Raw genomic sequence first — 25,332 nt, forward strand, 5'->3', positions numbered from 1 at the left:
AGCTTTAACACCTTATATTTGTTTATAAAAAATTATATATTCTTTTATTCAAATAAATCATCCAAAATGTTTTTGTTTTTTTGAGAAAATTTTAGAAATGAATTAATTTCCTAGCTGCTTAACAAATCTGATTGAAAGCATGCATAGTTTTTAAAAAATGGAGAGATTGTAGATTATAATAATGAATTAGTTCTTTATCTTTCATAAGATTTCTAAAACATATTCATTTTCTTCAGGTTTTTTTTTAGAATTTAACTTATATAAACAACACAGCATATCTATGAGAAGAGGTTACATATAAAGAAGGGTAAAGGAAAGGTGGAGATTTTGGAATTATGGCAGAAAGAGGGGGAAAATAGTTTATCTGTTAGTTTGTATAGAGAAATAGGGCTCCGCATATCACAGCTCCTGCAGATACTGAGTTCTACAAGATGTGAATTATTTTTTTACTTACCTGGAAAATTCATCAGCATGGTGCAAAATTAAAGTCAATTTAACAAATACAGTCACATGTTTGCTGGATTAAATAAAAACAAATAGGCATTTGAATTTCATTCACAAAAATAACAATTATTTTTATGCCATGCTTTTGAAATGTTTTTATTTTTATATATTACATATAATAAAGTGAACAAATTATAGGCATAGAGCTTACTTTTTAAATAGACATTTTGCTTTTAGAATAGTTTTAAGATTTTCAAAAAAATTAGCATAATAGTAGTTTCCATATATCTCATAAGTTTTTCCTATTGTTAATATCTAACATACAATATATTTGTTCTAATCGATGAACCAATATTGATAAATTATTTATTAAAGCCTATACATTTTCAAATTTCCTTAGTCCATCGCAGGATTCCACATTACATTTAGCCATCATGTCTTCCTAAGCTTCTCTTGGCTGTGCCAATTTCTGACTTTCCTGTTTTTGATGATCTTGACAGTATTGAAGAGTGCTGATTAAGTATTTTATAGTCTATTTTCTAATTGGAATTTTTCTCATGACTAGACTGGGAAAATGGAATATGTAGAGAGGAAAATCACAGAGGTGAAGTGTCATTTTCATCATATTATACATAATACCGTGATTACATAGTTGGGTCAGCTGACTAAGGAAGTACTTCCCATGTTTTCAGTTATAAAGTCACTCTATTATTCCTCTGTTCATACTTTAGTTTTTGGAAGGAACTCACTACATGTAGCCTACACTAAGAGTGTGGGGATTTGAGCTCCATCTTGGGGTTGTAGTAAAAACATCAACTATTTGGACAACTTCTGCACAGGAAAGTTGCCTTAATCCTCCATTTATTTATTTACCTAATTTTTATCAGTATAGATTTATAAATATTTATTGTAGCCTTTGAGTATATTCACTTTGCTATATTCACGTATTAGTTTAGGAGATTTTTGTCTGTTCCTTGGGATTTACTACATTGCAATCATATCATCAACAATAAAACGGGCTTTATTTCTTTCTTTTCAATATATTTATTTGCTTTCTTCAGTTTATTATCCTACCTAGAACTTTCAGGGCAACATCAAATAGGAGTGGTGAGAGAAAACATCTTGTTTTCCTCGTTTATGTGGAAACTCTCCAGCGTCATACTGTTAAGCATGATTTTAGCTGCACATATTTTTTGTGGATGTTCTTTGTCACGTTGAGAAAATTCCCTTCTATTTCTAGTTTTAATCATGATGGGTGTTAGATTATTCAAATGCTTTTTCTGTATTACTTGATATGCTCACATGATTTTTATTCTTTAGGCTGTCAATGTAATTATAATGACTGCTTTCAAAGGTTGGTCATATATACTTTGTTTTATATACTATTCGATTTCTTAAGACACTGTTGAGTATTTTTGCATCTTTGTTAATGAGAAATACTGATATGTCATTTTCCTTTTTTGTAATGTCTTTATCTTGTTTTTATATTAGGATAACACTAGCTTTTTAGAATGAATTAGTGTTCTTTTACTTCTATTTTTTAGAATAAATTAAAAATAATTTTTCAATTACTTCTTCTTTCAATGTTTGGTGTAATTCACCAGTGAAGCTATCTATTCCTAGAGTATTCTTTTTCGAAAGATTATTCATTATTGATTCAAATACTTTAATAGAAAGAGACCTATTAGATTAAAATTTCTCCTAGTTGGTATCTGTCTTTCAAGGATTGCTCCTTTTTTTTTGAAGTTATCAAATAAATTTGTTCATGGTATTCATGTATTATCCTTTTTTAATGGCTACAGTTAATTAAAATTATGGCCCTTTTTTTCATTTCTGATAGTGGTACACTGTGTCTTCCATCTTCTCGTTTTTGTCTGGATTTATTGATTTGACTGATTTTTTTCAAGGAAGTAGCCTTTGATTGTTGATTCTCTGTATTGTTTTCTGTTTTAACTTTCATTGATTTCTGCTCTAAGTTTTATGATTTCCTTTTTTTCGGCTTACTTTAGGCTTATATTATTTACCTTTCCCATGTTTTCTAAGACAGAAGATGAGATTATTGGTTTCAGATGTTTTTTATTTGCTAATATATAAATTTTGATGCTTTAAGTTTCCTTTAGCACTGCTTTGCTGCATCCCACAACTTTAACTTAATGGTAGGACGCTCAAAGTTTAGAAAGCCATATTAGAGCACTTTAATTGACTCAATATAATTTTTTAAAGATACTATTTTTTTTAGACGAGTTTTAAGTTCACAGAAAAATAGAGAAGATACAAAGATTCCAGTACACCCTGTAGCCCTACACAATCTCAGCCTCCTCCCTTATCGACATCCCCCAGCAGAGCTGGGCAATTTGTTATAATGGATGAACCCATATAGGACACATCATAATCACCTAAAGTCCACAGTTTATATGAGGGTTTACTACTAGTGCTACACATTCTATGGGTTGAGGCAAATGTATAATGATGTGTATCCATCATTATAGTACTTCACTGCCTTAAATAGCCTCTGTGCCTCATCTATTTATCTCTCCACCCCAATTGCTCTGTTCTGAATGTCTGTGTCTTTCCAAAATACATATGTTGAAATCCTAATGCCCAGGGAAGCAGCCCAAATAGACAAAGAGATCAACTTCTGGCAACCACTGATCTCTTTTCTGTCTCCATTATTTTGCTTTTACCAGAAGGTCAAATAGTTGGAAATCATAAAATATGAGTCTTTCAGATTGGCTTCCTTCACTTATTAATATGCATTTAAGTTTCCTCCACGTCTTTTCATCCCCCAAATAATTTGACTTCTAGAAGACTCATAAGTCTTTTACATATTACACTTTATAACATGTATGTTACAGTGTGTTGGGAATTTCATCCACCCTAAGGTTTTTACTGAGGCAACTACAGTTCCAGTTATTATCTTATTTGACTTTTTTTTTGACATCTAGGAAAGTTATACCATCTGGAAAGCTATGCCATTATGTTCCCTATAACTTAAATTCTGTTACAAAACTCAGAGTCCCTGTGGGGGGGACAAAATGTCCCTCTTCTCCCATCAAACATGTTAATCCCTGGATCCTGCAAATATATAACTGCACAGTCATAGAGACTTTGCAGGTATAATTACAGTTATGGACTTTAAGAAAAAGAGATTTTTCTAGATTATCTGTATAGACCCAACATAACCATAAGAGCCCTTAACAGAGAACTTTCTCCAGCTGGAGACAGAAGAAAATAGCTAAAGAAGTCAGACAAATTCAAAGCATGAGAAGAACCTGACACACCGTTGTTGGTTTAAAGACGGAGGAAACAACATGATGAGAATTGCAGGCAACCTTAAGGAGGTGAGAGAGGCTTATGGAAGATCCCATCAAGGAAATGAGAATTTCAACTCTACAGCCACAAGGAATTGAATTTTGCCAACAACTGCAATAAGCTTAGAAGTATATTTTTCCCTAGAGGCTCCAGATATGAGTTCTGGTCAGGCAACATCTTGATTTTAGCCTCTGAATCATGAGGCAGAGAATATAATAGAGCCAACTCAGCCTTTTAACTTATAGAACTATAAGATAGCAAACGTATTATGCTAAGACACTGTTTTTAATAATTTGTTACAGCAGCAATGGGAAACCAATATGGTCATTTAACCCTGTGATGAGATAGGGGAACTATAATTTGCAAGACTTTGTGAGGGAAAATAGCATTTCTAGACTTGTTTGCTTATTTTTGAGTTCAGATAAATATGTATTCACTAGCTACAAAACTATACATTATGTACCAAGAGATTTGCTGACACAAACCATAAAAGAACTGCATCTGGGCAAGAGCAGCATTTTGCAGTAATCATATTATTAAACGTATAAAAATCCATTGTAATTTTTATTTTAGCTAAGAAATACTTAGATTTAAAAGTGAGTACTTATTTTTAACCAAGACCCATGAATGCATCTTCGTGGATCAAGCTCATTTCTTTGGAATTCCTGTCATGTAGTATCGATTTGGTTTTAAAAGAAGAAAGTTAAAGAATTCATTATTATCTTTCTTACCAACGTTGCCCTTAGTTTTATGGTTCAGAAACATAACAAATGAATTTATCCAATTACTATAATAAGTGTTCCAATACTGAACTCAAGGACTAAGAAACAATCAAGTATTTTAATAGAACACCATGAAGCTGTACTTTATCAAAAGTCTACGGACCACCTTCACTTTGTGAAATTCCATTCTGAATGCTAGATGATCTTGGTACATACCCTGTCTCCTGAAATGAGTATAACATCAAAGCCACTATCTAAACATTCATAGCGCTCATGTTCCTTTTAAATTGCTACAATTCTGTTTAGGAATTACAGAAAAATATTATCAGTATACATGGAAATACATAATTTCCTGGAAGGTTATTTAAGCCTTGTTTATTCAAGAATTGATGGATATGTGAAGGTCCAGGTCTAAGAATTAGATGATCATTATGTGTCTCAAGATATTGTTGGAATTTTTATAGTAATATGCATCAGAAAGAACTTTCCATTATTCCCACCTATTTTGTTATTAGAAGTACGGTAATATATTAGTTAATATAAAAAAAATTATACTTGTCAGAAAATTCTGAATTCACACTATGGTAACTATATCCATCTTGTTTCTGACAACTTTTGGTTTCTGTCACCCCAGGAAAACCAGGGAGTCCAGGAAGTTATTTATGTATGTGATCCTGGTTGTATCTGGAGAGGGACTGTAGATTGCAGGGACAGAATCAAAGGAAAAGAGCTCCCTTTTTCAATGAAGTTATAATGATTTTTATTCAAGCACAGTGTAGGAATAGCCCTTAGATAAGCCAAGAGAGAGGCTTTAGTTGTCAAAAGCAGTTTAGTGCAGATCCTGTATTCGGAATAATTCAGATATTTTAGTTTTCTTCACATCTCCATGATTATTATATGAATCTCTCATATACTCTTATCTTCACCTAACTTCTCTGACAAGACTGTGACTTCAAATGTTCTTATTCTTAACCCCTGGCCTAAAACTGCTGTTTTACGTTCAGCTGTCTCAGCTCTGTGGCTGCAACTACTAACACATTCTTTTAGAACTGTAGTAGAAAGCCGCTGGGCCTTAGTATGCATTCATCCAAGAGTGTGAGGATTCTAGGCTATAATTCTCATGCTTAAGCTCCCCAAAGCCTTTTAAAAATGCCATTTCGGGGTGCAGTCCAGATTTATCCATGATCTCTCCTACTGTAGCTGACAGAGAGCTTCCCCAAACCTTGACTTCAATGGTCACTTGATTCTAAGTGAGCACAGAGAATAATTTAGTTAGCTGCTTCATTCCTTCGGACCAGATTTATGACTAGGCCTTATTTTTTTTAAAAAATCCCTAATCCCCACCATTTCCCAGTGGGTCCAGTGCCTGCATCTCTCCCTGATCTCTCCCTGTTACTTTGTTCTTACACTAGTAAATTCTCTTGGTTAATGCCAAACACAAAAACAAACTCAGATGTCGGATTTTTATTCATTAGAAAAAATGATTTATTTTAAGGGTGTCACTGAGGATAAAATATTATAACAAAGTTTGAAGGAAGCGAGAGATCAAAAATAGAAAAATGTGTGAGCATCGATTTGGAAAAAAAAAAAAAAAAAAAAAAAAAAAAAGTCTACATTAAATCAGATCGTCAGAAAGATCTCACAGAAAATACTTGAGTGAGTTGAACAGGTTTTTTTTTTTTTTAAAAAAAAGGAAACAAATAATCCTATGTGAACAGTGGAGTAAGAATCTTGAGCATCCAAACTTCCAAAAAAAGCTGTTAAAAAAGAAAACACTAGACTGTGAACACACAATGCAATATATATATATATATATATGCCATTATTGAATTTATAACCTGAAACATTGGATTTCTTCAACCAATGTCACCATAAAAAAAAAACTAGAAAATTATCAACAATAAACAAAACTTTTTCAAAATTCTAGAAATTAAACACAGGCTAGCAACCATCTGAGGAGTATTTGTTAAACTATATACGTGTACTTCAGTAAAAACAATGACTTTTATGGCATTTTTACTTGGCCTATTCTCATCACCTTCTCATCTAGTCTTGTGGTGACCATGAAAATCAAGTCTTTCGGCCACAGTATAGTGAAGCCCAGCAGCCTAGCATATATACTAGAAGGAGACAATGTGGGTTTGGAACTGCACAAAGTTCATTATCTGACATGCCTGGCAGTTCCCTGGTTGACCTGACTCAGAGCTTTCTCACTATCAAAAAATCGTCCCCTATGTTTTTGTCAAAAATAATTGGTGGCAGCTGCTTAACATCACAGTTGCCTACATTTGTAATAATAATTGGGACAAGCAAGAGCTAACCAAACAGAAGGGATAGCTGGGGGATGATATGTCTATATAGAGGGCTTTGAAAAGCTCTGACATATTTCTAAACTTCTAAAATGTCACACATATATTCAGGGCTGTGTTCCTGTCCAGGATAGAGCGTTGACATCATAATCTCTCATCCCTGGTTGACCAAGAGACTGCTCAAGTAGGAAGTGAAAGCTAAGGCAGCACAGTAAACAGCGCTGAAGGTGTGTCCCTAAATCACCAAAAGGGCTCATTAGTAGAACATGAGGAATTTACTGTTTCAAAGACTTTAAGAAAATCTCTGACCAATCATTAGCTGAACACAAAGCTCTCCACTAGAGACATCAATAGCCACACAACAAAATACAAAATTCATTTAATTAGTTAAGAAAACTTACTAAACAAATAGTGATCACAAGACAAACCTTGTGGGAGGGAATATGATTCCAAGAGTTGCCCTATTATGTTATTTGAAATGTCTAGTTTAAACAAAGAAAATTACAACACATACACAGAAACAAGAAAGCATGGTTCAGATGCTGGAAAAGCAATCCATGGAAACTATTCCTGATGAAGTTCAGACATTAACTTTACTACACAAAGACTTTACGTGAGTCATTTAAAATATTCTAAAAGAATAACGGAACCCATGCCTGAAGAACTAGAGCTGTAACAGATAAAGAGACTAAGTTACTAAATAAAACAATCCCTTCAAAAACTAGTCCTAGACTAGATAGCTTAATTAGTAAATTTTAGTAATTGTTTAAATTAAGACCAGTCTTTCACAAAATCTTCCAGAAAATAAGAGTAAACACTCTGATACCAAAACCTGAAAAACACACTACAAGACAAAGACAACTTGAGATCCACATGCAAAAGAATCAAGTCTGGCTTGTTCCTCACAGCTTATACAAAAATTAATTCAAAACAGACCAAAGACTAAAATTTAAAATTTAAAATTTAAAATTGTAAAATCCTTAGATAAAAATATATTTAAGTATAAATCTTTGTAACCTTAATATGACATAAAAATTATTTTAAAAAGACAAAATAAATTGAATTTGTCAAAATGTTAAAAAATATGCTTCAAATGGTATCATTAAGAAAATGAAAAGACAATCCACAGAATGGGGAAAAAATGTTGGCAAACCATATCTCTGATAAGAGACTGTATTTAGAATATATAAAAACTTCAATAATTTAACAACAAAAAGACAAACAATCCAATTAAAAATGGCATAGGAGTTGAATAAACATTTTTTTCTTACCAAAGAAGATACGCAAATGATCTACAAGCACAAGAAAAGATACTCTATATCATTAGTCATTAGGGAAATGCAAATTTAAACTAGATTCCACTTCATGCCCCTTAGATTAACTATAAACAAAAAGATATAAAACAACAAATATTGGCAGGAATATGAAGAAACTAAAACAGTCATACATTGCTGGGGAAATAAAAAATTGTGTATTCATTTTGGAAATCTTTTGGGCATTTCTGCAAAATGTTAAAAATAGACCCAGCATTCAACTTCTAGTTATATACCCAAGATAACTGAAAACATATACATGAATGTTTATAGCAACTTATCATAACGGCCAAAAAGTAAAAACACAGGTATCCACCAACTGATAAGTGGATGAAAAAAACATACACATATGTATATATACACAAATGTATGTGTTTTTATATACACATATAGACATACAATAGAATAATATTTGATGAAATGAATAAAATAATATCAAGTACTCATTGTGTGTATTTAAAAACCTATAAAAATTATACCTTCATGTACATATACTTTTGAAATGTAGATGTATATGTACTTGTTTAACTCTATATTAATTATAGATTTATACTTACTAATACATAATAATCAAGTTAATTTTCATTATTATATAGCTTTAATTTGAATAAGCCATAAGCCAAATATATATTTCTTTATCCTATTCATAGACAATATTTCACATTTTTGTTATTGCAAATAATGTAACTGTGAACAATCTTACACATGTCTTCTTTGTACATATATGTACATAACTGATACATGTGCAACTGGAAATTCCTAGTGAAGGGCATACACACTGTCATATTTACTAGGTGATGACAATTCTTCATAATGTTTAATTTTACCAACTTATGCTTCCACCAAGATTGTGTGTGCATGAGGAAGTCCTTTGCCTACATTTATGTGAATCTGTGCCTGGAAATAAAATTTTGAGGTGACTCTGATGTTCAGAGATTGCTCTATGAAAAAAAAAAAATCAAAATAGCAGTCTGCATACAAAGTTTCCATCAAGGGCTGGAGATCTGCATATACATAGGACTGACTTAAGTTATATGTGGATTTTTGATTTGGGGTGAGTTGGCACCCTCCAAACCCCCATTAGTTTTTCAAGAGTCAACTATATTTAGAAACATGAGTTCACGTGATCCTTTAAATCCACTGGAACTTCAAACATAAGACAGAAACATTAAATAATATAGTACTGGCAGGAGTAACATCTATGCAGATGTCATGCTCTGGTCCAAGATAATCAAAGAGACTTTAAATTACTATGGTTTGTAGCCATCTGATTCATAAATTTTCAGCACTTTAGTTCTCATGCTATAAAATTTTAAAAATTACAACAATCTCATGACAGTGCCTTTGGCTTTTATTTGCTGATAATTTTTTTTTTCTTTCATAGTCAAGTGATATAAGATTATTTTATTTCTTGAGCAGCATTTGCCATATTTTCACATAAATATTATATTAGCTTCAGAAAAATATATTGAAACTTTTCTTTTGTAATCTGTGAATTGTTCCTTTTTCTATAATTCCATCTTATTTTTTGACGCTTTTCTTTTCGAATTTTCTTTTCCTGAAATCACTTTGCTTCTGAGTTTTCTGATGTTGGTGATAACGTTTTCTCATAATGTCTGTCCTTTTCCTCGTGGTCTTAGCTCACTGGAACTTCCCTTCCCACATCTACGCCATTTGGAAAGGCTTTTCCCATCAGTCCCCAAGCTTTTACCTTCCCTTTCTGAGAGACAGTTGTTTTCTGGTCCTGGCCCCTTGAGCAACAGCCCACCTGGACCCAATGATGCTGCAACACACATGGGTGACACTCCTAAAAATGTTCTGTGTGAATGTCTGCATCCAGGTCTGGGGAGCAGAGAAGGTGAGGAGAGCCAGGTCTGCACAGAACCTGGGCAAGGTGAGCAGGCCCTGTGAGCACCCTGGATCTAGCACCCACACACCCGGGTTGGTGGGTGATACAGTCAGAGATCCTGAGAGAGGAGCCCTCAGGCAGGAAGTGTGTGGAGCAGGCCAGGCGGGAGTCCCCATGATTTCTGGGGATGGGGGTTGAGGAGTGGCAGTATGTATGTGGATAGCCCAAGGGGTGGAGACACGGATGTGCAGGAGGGCTTCGATGAGTGTGTGATTTTCTCCCTTCTACCTTCAGAGCTCTGTATGTTTAAGCCCCTTTTTTTCTTTCTTTTTTTATTATGTTTATTGAGGTGACATTGGTTAATAAAATGACATAGGTTTCAAGTGTACAATTCAATGATACATCATATGTAGATAGCATTGTGAATTCACCACCCAAAGTAAAATCTCCTCTGTCACCATCGATTTGACCCCCTTTTTCCTTTCCAACCTCCTTCCTGAGGCTGAGGGAATACCCCTGGGCACGAGGTGGGGAGTGAGGTGGGAGATGGGAAGGAAACTCAGTTGAAGGCGGTTTAAGGGCAGAGTCCACGCGGTGTGAGATGGGTTATCAAGGGGCCTAACTGTGCTGCAGCCACCTTCGGAGCTGTCAGAGTGACAGCCCTGGTGTGAAAATGTCCTCCCAGAGGAGAAGGTGACCAGGCCACTTGGAGGTAGGGTTCAGTTCCTCCAGATGCAGGATCCGGAAGGCTACGCTGGCCAGGCCCCTCATCCATCCACACTCAGAAGCAGTATTCAGCCTCCACACAGTAATAGGATTCAGCTAGAGCGACTTAACTAACATTCCCCTCAGCCTTCCTGAACCTGAGATGGGCTTCTTCCCCTAAAGCCCCTGGCCTCCCTCTCACCTGGCTCTTACAGAATCTAGTGGTCTCTTCCCCCTGTTTTTAAAGTATTTACTTCAGAAAACCTGTATTTGCAAATTCTTTTTCTGCCCACTTGAGATGTTAAGTTCTGTGCATTTTTGGTTTTGACAGATTACAGTTTTGTTTTGTGAGCATATTTTTGTTTTCAGCCTCCGTTGTCTGTAGGGACCATCTTCTGCTTCTTGGTCTTTTTTTCTTACGATAATTTTATATGGGATGCAACTGCAATCTTTTTCTGTTTCTTACGTTCAGGTGATATGAATTGTTTTGCACATTCGGGAGAGATTGGAGAACAGAATTGCTTTCCTAGCTTCGGGGACTGAACTCCCTTTCCAATTGTTTTAAAAAGTGATAAAAAATATATCTTAGTACTCTCTGCTGTTTGCCTCCTCTGATTTACTCTCACACTTTTTATCTGCTCTGTCTCTCTTCTTTTCTCCTGTTGTCTCTATCCCATCTAATTTAGATGATACCCCAACAATATCTCTTTAAGACAGGAGTTTGTCCTCAAAGGGAGCTTTTCTCTGCTAGTTTCAAGAACTCACGTTCCTCAGTCAGTGTCTGCTCTTTCCAAACCTCTGGTTCTGCTTTAAAACACCCATAAATTGGAACTTGAAACATTTTGTCAATTTTCATTGTTGTACTAATATTATGGCATGTGCTTTTCAGTGACAGCCTGTTGTACATTTTCACGTTCTTCGGTTTGCAACACCAAAAGAGTCCCGCTGTCTTTCTGATTTTTTGATCAAAGCATCTGATATTGTTCAGGTTTTTAACTGAAGGAGGCTTACTCATACCACACATATTTTATGATTCCTGGTATTATAAATTGAGTTGTATCTTCCTAAAAAAATGGTGAAGTCTTGAGAATGTGACCTTATTTGGGACAAAGATAAGGTCATTAGGGTAGGCCCTAACCCAATATGACTTATGTCCTAATAAAAAGGGAGGAATTTTATACAGTCAGATACACACATACACACACAGAGAATACCATATAAAGAGACAGGGAGAAGATGGCCATCTCTAAGCAAGAAATTACTGTGTCTACCAGAAGCTAGTAGAGGGACCTGGATAATATCCTTTAACTCAGAGTTTAACATTCATGCTAAAATGTAAATATCATTTCAAATGTCACAAACATTTTATTCATTAGCTGTCACCTATAATAGGTGGCATTATTAGATATGTTGTAATTAGGAAATTTTCCAATGCTATGGAGCACATAATCAACCAAGTATTGTAATCTTATAAAGCTAACTTCATTGTAAAACACACTTTCTTCTTACTCATTCATTAATTTTTATATGGGAATTAGAAGACATTGTCAAAAATAGGCAAACTAACCTTTGAGCATAGACCAAAATACACATATCTAAGCCAACAATAAATCCAGCCTGGTAGTTCAAATGTCTGAATAGCACAGTGGAATTAGAAAATAATTTCTTGTTCACAGCCTGTGGAACTGCCTAAGGTCTTTATTAGACATGAATTCAGTAACATTTACTAAATTGATATACGCTCTTTTCACTTAAAATGATTAAAAGATAACAGCTATATGAATAAAACCACAATTATAAGAGTGAATGATTAAACTTTGAAATGATATCAGAGAATATTTCTAAATGGCTCTCCCCAAATGCCATAACAGTGTCATTAGGTGAAAAATAAGTATTTGAATGTCAATATTTGAACTGACTTGTCCGTTTCTAATTATATACTTTTCATTTAGTTACCTAAAGGAGAAATACAACAATTAAAGAGAAGAATGATTTTTGTGTATAATAATACTTTTTGTGTAGGTGAGCAGATTCTAAGCCATCAAAAAAGGCCATTAAAGCCAGACAATTTCACAGTTTTTCTGTGGGTTTTGTGCATTTGTATGTGTGTATGGGTGTGTGTATTATGTTTGTAATGTTGTTTTCGGAAAACTGTGTCCATTACTTATGTAAAATCATTTTCCGAAATAATTTAAATGTAATTTAAAGTCCATTAACATTTTCTAATTTCCCATGAAAAAAATGTAAATCCTTCTAATGATGTATTTTATATACTTGAAAATGAAAGCTAAAACATTTGAATTCCTTATATAAATAATATGTGCAAATTATTTGGTGATATTTTATATTACATGAAAGACATCACTAAAGGATAATTTTTAATTTTGTTTATATACATTCGGGGGTTTATAAACCTTTTCAGGCTTGTTCATGATCACGGGCAATCCCAAACTGGGTAGCAGGTAATTCAGATCACTAATGAGAGAAAACTGGTTTTGAAACACACCTAATTTTTTCGAATATGCAGCTTCCATTTCTTCAAATTACTAGAAACTTACACTCTAGAGACATGAATAAAATTATGGTATCTAACTGATGACTCAGGTAAGTCATTTCAGACATAAATTTACACTCTGGTTAAATAATCCCAATAAGTATCTTTTAATGACAATCTTTAAGTTTCTAGTTATTCTTTGTTATAACACGTATTGCAGCAGTAATGTAAATATTGATCACCTATGCGCCCATCAGGTTTTATCTTGGTAAATAAATTAGTTCCATTGTGCCATGTTATTATTCCCTATTATGTCTAAAAGAGAACACATTATGGGGAAAATAAACAAATTAATGGAATGTTAATATCCCCTTCTACATATAAACAACCTGTCTATAATTAATTTGGGTCTCTTTTTCGCTGTAAAATTTCTAACCACTGTCCACTTCCATGGTGTGATGGAATAAGCATAGCCTTTTTGCACATCACTGAAATTGCTCTGTATGACCTCAGAATTTAGTCTGTGGACGGCTGGTGGCTCTTAATGCTCTGGGATACCATGTAAAAGGGGTTTCCAATTTTTAACAGCCTGTGCGATGACATAATCCTTATTTTATCTAAATTTTACACATTTGACATGAAACACAAATAATAACTTTCATAGATATCCTGTAATGATCATATCAAATTTTGAAAGATTGCTAAAGCCCTAAAATAGCTATATTGTTTAATTGGTATTGAACTAGTATAATCTGCATGAATGTTTATATTTGTTAGTTATTTTTTAATTGTCATTATTGTACTGTATTATAATTCTAACACACAAACATTAATTGGGATTCAGCAAGACTCCACCATAGCATAAAAGTAGAGATGGGAAGAATAACACGAAAACTATAGCAGAAAATAACATCATAAATGTAAGTGGTCAACAGAAATTCAGGGTCTGCTGATATAATGAAGTTCATGGCTCCTAAAAATTGCCCAGCCACAAGTTGGAGGTATGACACTATCTGATATTGAACTATACTACAAGGCTACAGTAATCAAAACAGCATGGTACTGGCATCAAAACAGATACATTGATCAATGGAATAGAATAGAGAGCCCAGAAATAAATCCACACTTATACACTCACTTAATATATGACAAAGGAGGCAAGAATATACAATGGAGTAAAGAGTCTCTGATAAATGGTGCTGGAAAAATTGGACAGATACATGTAAAAAAAAAGAAAGAAAGAAGAAAGAAAGGAAGGAAGGAAGGAAGGAAGGAAGGAAGGAAGGAAGGAAGGAAGGAAGGAAGGAAGGGAAGGAAGGGAAGGAAAAGAAAGAAAGAAAGAAAGAAAGAAAGAAAGAAAGAAAGAAAGAAAGAAAGAAAGAAAGAAAGAAAGAAAGAAAGAAAGAAAGAAAGAAAAGAAAGAAAGAAACTGAACCACCATCTTACATTGTATACGATAAACTCAAAATGGATTAAAGACTTAAATGTAACACCTGAACCATAAAATTTCTAGAAAAAAAATATAGGCAGTAATCTCTTTGATATTGCTATTAGTAATTTATTTTCAGACATATTTCCTCAGGCAAGGGAAACAAAAGAAAAAAATAAACAAATGGGACTATATCAGACTAAAAAGTTTTTGCCAGCGATGGAAACCATCAACGAAACAAAAAGACTACCTACTGAATGGGAGGAGATATTCGCTTACTATACATCTGATAAGAGGTTAATATCCAAAATACATAAAGAACTCATACAACTTCCCCTCCCCCCAAAAAAAATCCAATTAAAAAAGGGGCAGAAGACCTGAACAGGTATTTCTGCAAAGAAATACAGATGGCCAATGGACATATGAAAAGATGTTCAAGGTCACAACTCATGAGAGAAATGCAAATTAAAACCACAATGAGATATCATCTCAAACTGTCAGAATGGCTATCATCAATTGTGGTTTTAGAACAAGAAGTGTTGATGAGATTAAAGAACAAGAAGTGTTGGTGAGATTATGGAGAAAATGAAACCTTCATACACTGTCGATGGGATTGCAAATTGGTACATCCACTGTGGAAAACAATCTGGAGGTTTCTCAAAAAATTAAAAATGGATATACCTTATGACCCAGCAATTGCACTTCTGGATATTTATCTAAAGAAAATTAAAACAATAATTTGTAAAGATCTATGCATTACTATATTCATGGCAGCACAATTTACAATAGCTAAGATATGGAAGCAACCTAAATGCCCATCAATGGACAATTCGATAAAGAAATTATGGTTGATATATACAACAGAATATTACTCAACCATTAAAAAAAAGAAATCCTACCATTCACAACAACATGCCTAGATCTAGAGATTATTAAGCTCAGTGAAATAAGGCAGACAGGAAAGATAAATACCGAATGATTTCACTGATATGCAGAATCTAAGGAACAAAAAGAATAAACTAATCAAAAACAGACTCACAAATATAGAGGACAATCTGGTGATGACCAAAAGGGAAGGGGTTGGGGGACTGGGAGAAAGGGGTGAAGAGTTAAAGAAGTACAAATTAGAAGTCGATCAATAGTCCCAAGGATGGCGAGCACGGCGTAGGGAATATAGTAGTTAGCATTAATGTAATGGCTAGGTGGAGAGCCAGAGGAGAGAAAGAGCAATCAGGGGGATCATTTAATGAACTAAATGTCTAACCAATGTGCTGTGTCCTTGAAATTAATAATAAAATAAAATTTTAAAAAACTATCTTAACAAATATTTTATAATCAACTTATTCTTTAATTTATATACATGTGTAACTTTGATAAAAATCAAAACAATAAAACAAACAAACAAAATTTCCCAGCCACCTCAAAACTAAAAATGTCAATACAGGCCTGATTATGAAAATATGGATAAGAAGAACTTAATTGAGCTGGAGATTCATTTGCTCTAGATCCTAGGACTTTTTTTGGGCAACCGTATAAATAGTGCACAGAGGCACAAAAATTTCATGTTATTTTCAAAAGAGCACTGCTTGCTGCTCTCTAGGAAAGCAACTGTAATTCATACAGAATAAGCACAAAATTATACATGCGAGTTTAAAATTGGTAAATTATATTTCTAAATGCAGAGAAGAGATCATAAGTATCAAGGCATTATGGAAAGTTGCATCCTTAGTTTAGGAAATAATTGTATTACACTTGCTCTAAAGCTTGTAAAAAATAGTGGCAAATGTTATGACAAATTTCAGGCGCTGAGAAAAAGCAGTATGAGCTGTTGGCAAAACTCTTTTATCAGACAACATGTTGGGTATCACCCAACTACTATCACATTTGTCTGGCTGAAGATTTTTTGCTTTATACTTGGGTGAAACCAATTATGTACATGGTATGAATCAGCTCTTGGAGCTTTGGTAATTCATATACAAAAAAAGACATGGTCACCAGATTTTGATTCATTCATTACTGAAGTGCCATGCTATAGGACAAGAGGTTTATTTAGGGTATTATGTTGTGAAATGTACAGTAGGGAAAAAATGTTAGTAGAATCAATAGCAATGAAATTATAAGTTTGTGTAACGCAGATAGAAAAATTACACATATAATTACACGCTATTTTTGGTCACAGAGTAATGATATTGGTTAACAATAGATTGACTTGTCTCTTGATATCTTGTCATGAATTAAGCATTTCATAAGTCTTTGCTTTCAATTTACTTAAAATCGTTAGCCTGATTGTATGGCAAACTTTAATTAAATGGATAATGGGCACAAGAAACATGCAGAGCACTATACTACTGCTGCCTCGTATGGTGAGAGCTTCAATTACTGATGCTCTCTGAATCTACGTTTACTCATCTCTATATTGAGAGAATACTAAAAATTAATGGGGTTGTTCTGAGAAATGAAATGTACAATAAAGCATACTGTCTAGAATATTCCAATATAAATTTTCCTGGTATTTCTTTCTATCTCTCTCTCTCTCTCTCTCTATCTATCTATCTATCTATCTATATCTATCCATCTATCTATCTATCTATCTATCTATCTATCTATCTATCTATCTATCTATCTCTCTATCTATCTATGTATTTCACTCTTTCATTCATTTATTCACGGATTATTTTAGAGGTATTGTGCTAAGGCAGAGGTCAGGGGGATGGCCATTCTTTGGAAAGATAAACCAAACCACACACTCCATGCTTCCTTTTCTGTCTCCTCATTTTGCCTTTAAAACTTTTTCTGTATAAGACTAGAGACTGCAATTTGAAAGGTACTTCCAGTGCTTCAAAAGAATTAGAAAAATAATATTAAAGAAATTGAAAACTATAAGCACAATCTAGGTTTGATGGAAATATTTGTAAAATGGAATCTTTAAATCTAGAAACGTTTTCAGTATCTTTGAACAGAACATTTAAAAATAATAAAGTTTTTCATTGGTATAGATTAATGTAGCCACCAAAATAGAAATCAGTGCATGTATACATACAAAAATATTGGAAATTATTCAATGATCTTGGATTTTATTTCACTATGCATTGATAATATAATTATTGGCTAAAAATTAAAAATGAAATTATGTGTAGTTTACATGTTTGGCTAAATGAATTATTTTCAATTACATCTAGTATTTTAACCTCTACCTTAATGTATTTGAGATGTATGTCAAAACATTCATTAATCTTAATATAATTATTCAATAAGAAAATTTAATAGAAGTTTAGTTTATTTATAATTGGTTCTATTATGGGAGGTCAAAATTTAACAGAAATATTACAATTTCTGTCTCTAAAGTATAGAGAAGATCTATTTTAAAAGTTGTATTAGTACTCTAAAATAAGTAAACCCACAAAATATGCAATATGTACGTTATACAATGACAAAACCAAAATTAGTATCAAAATCTAATTAATTTAGGCAAAAATTATTTACTTTTAAATACTGTTTTGTAAATAACTCTAAAAGGTATAGTCTCAAGATGTTTTTCTATGTTGTTTTTATGAAAATTTAGTTAGCATTTTATCAGTTATTGTCAAAATGAATGAACTTTCTGGTTTGAATTAAAGAATTTCACATGCTTAGACAGTTCCCTAAAAATATTTATAAGATATATGTGATTTTCAAGTAAACCATGACAATAACCTGTGGACCATAAAATTGTTATGAAATATATTAATAAATATATTTATTCATCAATATATTAATAAATAATATTAATTAAAAGATATCCATGATCATAAAAATGGCAATAGATCAAATAAATTCAAGTACTTGTGTTGGTAATATTCTCAGGAAAACACAGATTAGATGATCTGGACCACTATTTCTGTCTTTTTGTAATGAATATAAATCTATTTTGGCAAACAAACAACCTACTAAAATAGCTTAAGCTTGTAAGGCTTTAATTATAAACAGACTAATTTGATTATAATGTTGCAGTTGCAAAGAAGGTACACATGTTTGAAATGTTAAACTTACAACCTGCTTTTAACAGAATTTCAGTGGATAGGTGAGTTGTTTGTGTATAGGTAGTTAAATTCTTGAATCTAAGGCCAGCCAGCCTTGTTTGATTCATGCCTGTACACCAAGCTGATCTCACAAAATGTTATTGAAAAACACATGCAATTAAAAAATGGGCAGAGGATCTGAATAGTCATTTTTTTTTTTTTAAATAAGAGATACAAATGGGCAACAGGTACATGAAAAGGTGCTCAGCATCACTAATCATCGAGGAAATGCAAATCAAAACCACAATAAGATATCACCTCACACCTATTAGAATGGCTATTATCAAAACAAAACAAAACAATAAAACAAGATATAACAAGTGTTGGTGAGGATGTGGAGAAAAGGGAACTCCTTTGCACTGTTGGTGGGGATGTGCAGCCACTTTAGAAAACGGTACGAAAGTTCTTAAAAAAATAAAAATTAGAACCACCACATGATCTAGCAATTCCACTTTAGGTATTTATCTGGAGAAAATGAAATCATTATCTCAAAAATATATCTGAATCCCCACGTTCACTGCAGCATTATTTACAATAACCAAGACAGTGAATAACCTAAGTCTGGATGGATGAATAAAGATGTAGTATATAACACAATGGAATATTATTCAACCATAAAAAAAGGAAATCCTGCCATTTGTGAAAACATGATGAACCTTGCTAAGTAAATTAAGTCAGACAGAAAAAGAGAAATTCTGTATTATATCACTTATATGTAGAATTAAAAAAATAAAAAACAAATTCATAGATACAGAGAACAGAATATCGTTGGTTGACAAGGATGGAGTTGGGGGGGGTAGGCAAAATGAATGAAGGCAGTGTATAGGTACAAATTTCTAGTTATAAGATAAAGAAGCTTTGGGGACATAATATATAGCATGGTGATTGTTGTTAACAATACTGTATTATATATTTGAAGTTGCTAAAAGAGTAAATCTTAAGTTCTCAGCAAAAGAAAAATAATTGTAACTATGTGTGGTGATACTAACTAAATTTATTCTGGTCATCATTTCACAATATATACATATATCAAATCATCATGTTATTCACCTTAAACTTATACAATGTTGTATGCAACTATATCTCAACAAAGAAAAAAGAAAAAAAAAATCACAAAATACATCCTATATTTGCATTCACAACTGTACCTACCAAGACCCTATAGTAGACTCTTGAGTTTAAAGCTGTTGATAATTAAGCTGATATGTTTCCATAAGCCCACAAAAACAACACCTCCTCTGTCTCTCCTGATTGCAAAAACTGAAAAGTGGCATTAAACTCTAATCTTTTGCAAGCAGGAACTATTTGCCTAAGTATGAGGCATACTGGGCCTAAGTATGACATCTTTGCTAACATATTTTCTTTTTCTTTATTCTTTAAACTTTCCATAATGGAAAAATATGAGGATACATATTTTAAAAATATGAGGATACATATGTTATTGAAAACAATAACATAATAAACCCCTTTGTACAATCACCCACCTTGACCCATTATGCCCTCATAGCCAACCTTGTTTCATATATTCTCCAGACACTGTCTCCATGCCCCTGACATTACCACTTGACATTTTGAAGTATTTGAACATTTAAAGTCCAGGAAAAATAGTGTATCTGTGAATATTTACAAGAGATAATGATTTTTTTTTAAGCATTACAGCCATAAAAACATTCTGGAAACAATAAAATTAACATTATTCATTTAATATCATCAAATATCTAGTCAAATGTATCATTATTTTAAAGTATGTATGTTATTATCTTATGTATGAATAGTTTTACTTCTTCATATCCAAGCTAGATATCACATATATATTTGCATTATAGCACCTGCTAGGTATTCCAGTACAACTCTGATTAGAAGTAGTGAGCTCAAACATCTTTTTTTGTTACCAGTTTTAGAGACATGTTTGGTCTTTCTTCATTAACTATGATGCTAGTTGTATGTATGTTTTTAGTAATGTTCATTATTGGGAGTGCCCTTCTCATACAGTTTGCTGAGAGTTTTCATCACTTATGCATGCAGAATTACATCAAATAATTTTTTTTCTGCAATAATTAAAATGATCTTATTTTCTCCTTAATTCTTTTGCTATTCATTATAGAGAACTATATTAATTTGCTTTCAAGTGTTAAACAGGCTTGTATTCCTGGATCACCTGCTCCAGAGTTATCATTCTTAATATATGCTCCACATAAGCTTTTTTTGAAAATGGTTTAGCAGACATTTATAATAATTTTCTAGATCTATTATTTCTGTGAAGACTTTAAAATTTAGAAAATACCATTCCATCATACTGCAAATTCTCTCACTTATCAGGTGGAATCTACTATAAATAAAATGTATGCTTTCATCAAGTATTTTGTCTGAGATATGGGTCCCCATTAATTTTTAATATATTCCTTGCTTTCTAGTACTATAATATACTCCAGGCTCATATTCATATTTCACAAAACTAGAATGCTCCAGTTGTCCAATAAACACTAATCGTTTTAGTAGGTAAGCATATTAAGAGCTGAAAACCGCAACATTAATTTTATGTACACAAATATACACACACTCCACTACAAACACACAAATATATATATACACACAAATATGCATATATGTGCATGTGTATATATACATATTCACAAATATGTTCAAATATATATTTGCATATTTATGATTTTTGTCACTGCTTTAATAAAAGAAATCAAATATAGCCACTTTATACATCTTGTATGTATCACTTATTTTTTATATCTTCCAAATTAACTCCATAGTATTGATTTTAAGCTCTTCTGTATCCTGTTTGCAAACCGTTTTCAATGAAAATGAATGGAAGTAATATATCATAAGTCAGAAAAAATAAGAGATAAAGTAATATTTTTTCTCTCTAGAAACATGAAAAATGGTTTCTTTTATGTTAAGAGAAGATTATGTTTGTAGCTCCTTTATTTAATTATTCTGTGTACCGCTTAAAGTTTTTTCGATTTGAAGAATCATCTTCAACTCAAAAATTGTTTTGTATTATGTATTCAATAAACTTCTCTCCATCTGTTCCTCTTTAACCCTCTGGAAATTATTTTAGTTACTCTAAAATCCAAGTCTCATCTTTTTAACTCTAATTTCTGAATTTTCACTTCTTTATCTTTTCTTCTTTTCATTATCAAGTAAATATATTTGGTCCTTAACCAAATATATTTACAGTGTTTGGTTTTTCTATTTGTCTTTTGAAAAAAATTGGGGAAATCATTTTTCTCTGGTTTAGTTCTAGGTATCTGTTCATTTCCTTGTGGATTATCATTTGCTGTTTTTGATTTTTTTTTTTTTTTTTTTTTTGGTCTTTCCTGATGTGATCCTCTAGCTTTTTTCTTCCTAAACTCATAAAAAATTTCAAGTCTTCTGCCCTGGCTCCATTCTCTGTGAAGACACAACCTTCTTTTTTCCGAGTCTTCTGCTTTTGCTCATTTCCAGTGAACCTAAAAGCCTTCATCTTGCTCTCATCCCCAGTGAGTCAGAAGAACCCACAGCAACACACGAACATCACAAATTCCACTAGATAACTCTTACTATTTCATCATTCCAGAAAGGAATTGGGAGTCTGTTAGAAATGTGCATTCATTCTTAAGCGATTCTGATATTTCTGATCTGCAGAAGGGTATTCTGAGATATACGATATACATGAGAATTATCCATATAGTCAGGGAAGAATAGTGCAGGATGACAACTAGAAATCACTCAAGAATATTTTGCAAGCATCATGTATCTTTTCCAAAGATGCAGAAAAAGTTAGTAGTAAAAAAACTAAATTCAACCACGTAACAATAGATGATTAGCATGTCTGCCTTACAGGTAAAATAAATGTTTTGCAATGTCTACAAAACACGAATCTAATCTTTTATAACTATTTCAGTTTATTTAACTAATTTTATATCTAGACTTTTGCTCTCAGCTTATAAATTGTCTTTACATGACCTTCTCATCATTTAACATTGTTGGGTTTCTCATTCCATCACTTACCCAACCCTATCCTCCTGGTTCCCTTCTTAGTCTTGAACTACGAGTCCTTCAAATGTTTTTTACTAAATTAATATAAAACCTATCTTCAAAAACCATTGACATCCCTGTAGTAGCCATCTTTCTTTTTTTTTAATATTAAAGTGTCTCTTATTATTTTCCATGTCTTTTATTGTCCTCAGATGTTAAATATTTACAGTAGTTAACTATTAAAATCAGTATAATTATACAAGTGTATATTCTACCATATGCTGTTAGTATCCTGCCTCTATAGCCTGGGTACTCTTTTTGCTACTATGTCTTCTTACTGCAAACATCTGTGCCTCTGCCTGAGGCTTTCCTCGGAGCTGCTTGAAGGTCAGGCTAAGAATGCTGGGTAGTTAACGCCCATGGGAGCAGCCCTCTATCTAAGATGAAATTGAGTTGGCAGATAATTATTCCAGGTTTTACATGCCTTGGTGGGGTGACTGAGGCATGTTATGAATCATCTCCTAGAGATCCCAGCACTGTAGAATCAAGATGCCCCCTGGTGGTCACCCGCTCATCAAAAGCCCTTCCATTGACTCATTTCCCTCTCCTCCCTCACTTCTACTCTACTTTACCAATGCTTTCTGAGATTCCCTCTCAAATAAATCACCCACCTTCAAATCCTTTCCCAGCATCAGCTCTTGGAAGTCCAGCCTTAGGTATAAGTATACACATATATATACAACACTCACGCACATACGCATACACACATAAATACAAAAAACATACTTGTTTAACGGCTTAAGGTTTGCAGTCTAACTAACGTGGAGAATTGAGAGAAATGAGGATCCTCCTAATATATTAATTCTAAACATGCACCTCTTATTTAAATAATTCAATAAATTTCTGAAACAAAAAAATGGTGAATTAGTTTTGTTTTATGGTCCACTAGAAATCAGACACTTAAGCTAAGTATTTATTTCTGTTGTTTGTTTTAAAACAGAAAATATCTGTATTCTAGAGCCAAATGAGTTTGAATATTGCAAGATCATATGGGAAAGTTGCTATTCTGTGGAAGTCCACTGTTGCTGAATCGTTATTGTGCAGTGAAGAAGGCGTTTCAGAAACAAATGCTTTCTCAAGAAAAAAGTGGACAGTTCTTGATTATTTTCTAAGCCTTCCATTTGAAAAGTTATATTTCACTTTGATATGATGACAATAAATCACTGTAGACAGTTGAAAGTATTGTAACACTTAAAAAATAAAAGTACTATGGACAGTGTACAGTGTCAGATACCATGTCGTGAATACATATGAAAATAGGTCTAGAAAATTATTTTAGGTAGAGTGTTAATGTAATTATTCAGCAATTTATATAAATTAGCTGGTTAATAGTTACTCGAACTTTAATTTTATAGAGTTTATTCAAAGCCCTTACCTTTTTTTCCTTATGATATGTGTGAAAGTTAAACCAGGGAAAGAAATATATCTAATCAGAGATCTAATACTAAGTAAATACTTTTTTTTACTCTCTTTCTACATCCTTCATTGATCCAGTAATCCTCTGAAAGAGAAAACCATTTGTCATGTCTCTAACATCCTTGTATTAACTACTATCTTTAATTTCTGGATCTGGGATAGAAACGAATTGCCAACATAAACTACTTGTCATCACCTTCTCCTGGTTACATACCAAATACTAACTAAAGCAGAATGCAGGACACCTGCCTCATCTAACTGTGCCCTTTATATTTTTCTGACTTTATTTTCTAATTTTTTTTACTTTTTATAGTTAAAGTACTCGAGTTAAACAGATTATTTTTCTTGGAATCACTTAGTATTTTTAGCCATGACATTTAAAATCATAATGTAAAGTATTTAACCAGATGTTGATGGCATTTGAGTTTATTTCCAAATTATACTCAATTCCTTTATGATAAGTTCCTGGTTTGCGATAGGAATTGTGTAATAATATGCCCTGATAGGACTTTTCTACATTTCCAGTAAACACTTAGAAAATTGCAATGAAAAACTAGCTCTCTTAACACTGACATATGAGAAAGGCAATTTATCTTCCAACTCTCAGAAAAATATGCACTAAATTAAAAAGTGAATGTAGACACAGTGAGTGAAAAAAGAAAACTGTACTTGTAATGAAAAAGAGTAGTCTTGTCCCTGTGAAAGAACAGAATACTTGTTCATTTCCTAATACCTTCTTTCTTTATGCTAACAAGAACACCAGGCCACCACCTCCCAATGTTAGTGAAATATTCAGAAATGTCCCTGTATCATAAATAGTCACAAAACAAAAGGTCAGAAAACATAGAGAAGGGAAATAACAGCGGCATGCTGAAATTTGGAAGTTAAAATCTCTACAAACACACGGCGGGGGGCTGGGGAGAGAGCTAGGAACAAACCTTGAAGTTCTGCAGCTGGTATATAATTTTTCATGCGATCTACCAACTCACAGTGACTAAGAACTAATCAGTGGTGGGAAAGATAAAGAAGGACCTTATATAATAGGAAACAAGGATTCTTAGAATCGAATCCCTCAAATCTGACTGAAACTAAATGATTTCAGACATGGAAATGACTGCCTTCTCTAAGCTAGGACTAACTTTAATTCATTTAAAATGACTGCTGAGTTAGAAATCTCAGTACTTCAAGAGGCCCTGAGAACATTTACCTGTAAGCATGAAGCATTTCCCAGTAGCCGCCATCAATGACC

The sequence above is a fragment of the Pteropus medius genome, unplaced genomic scaffold (genome assembly GCF_902729225.1).
Source record: "Pteropus medius unplaced genomic scaffold, Ma_sr-lr_union100, whole genome shotgun sequence".
In the NCBI taxonomy this organism is placed as follows: domain Eukaryota; kingdom Metazoa; phylum Chordata; class Mammalia; order Chiroptera; family Pteropodidae; genus Pteropus; species Pteropus medius.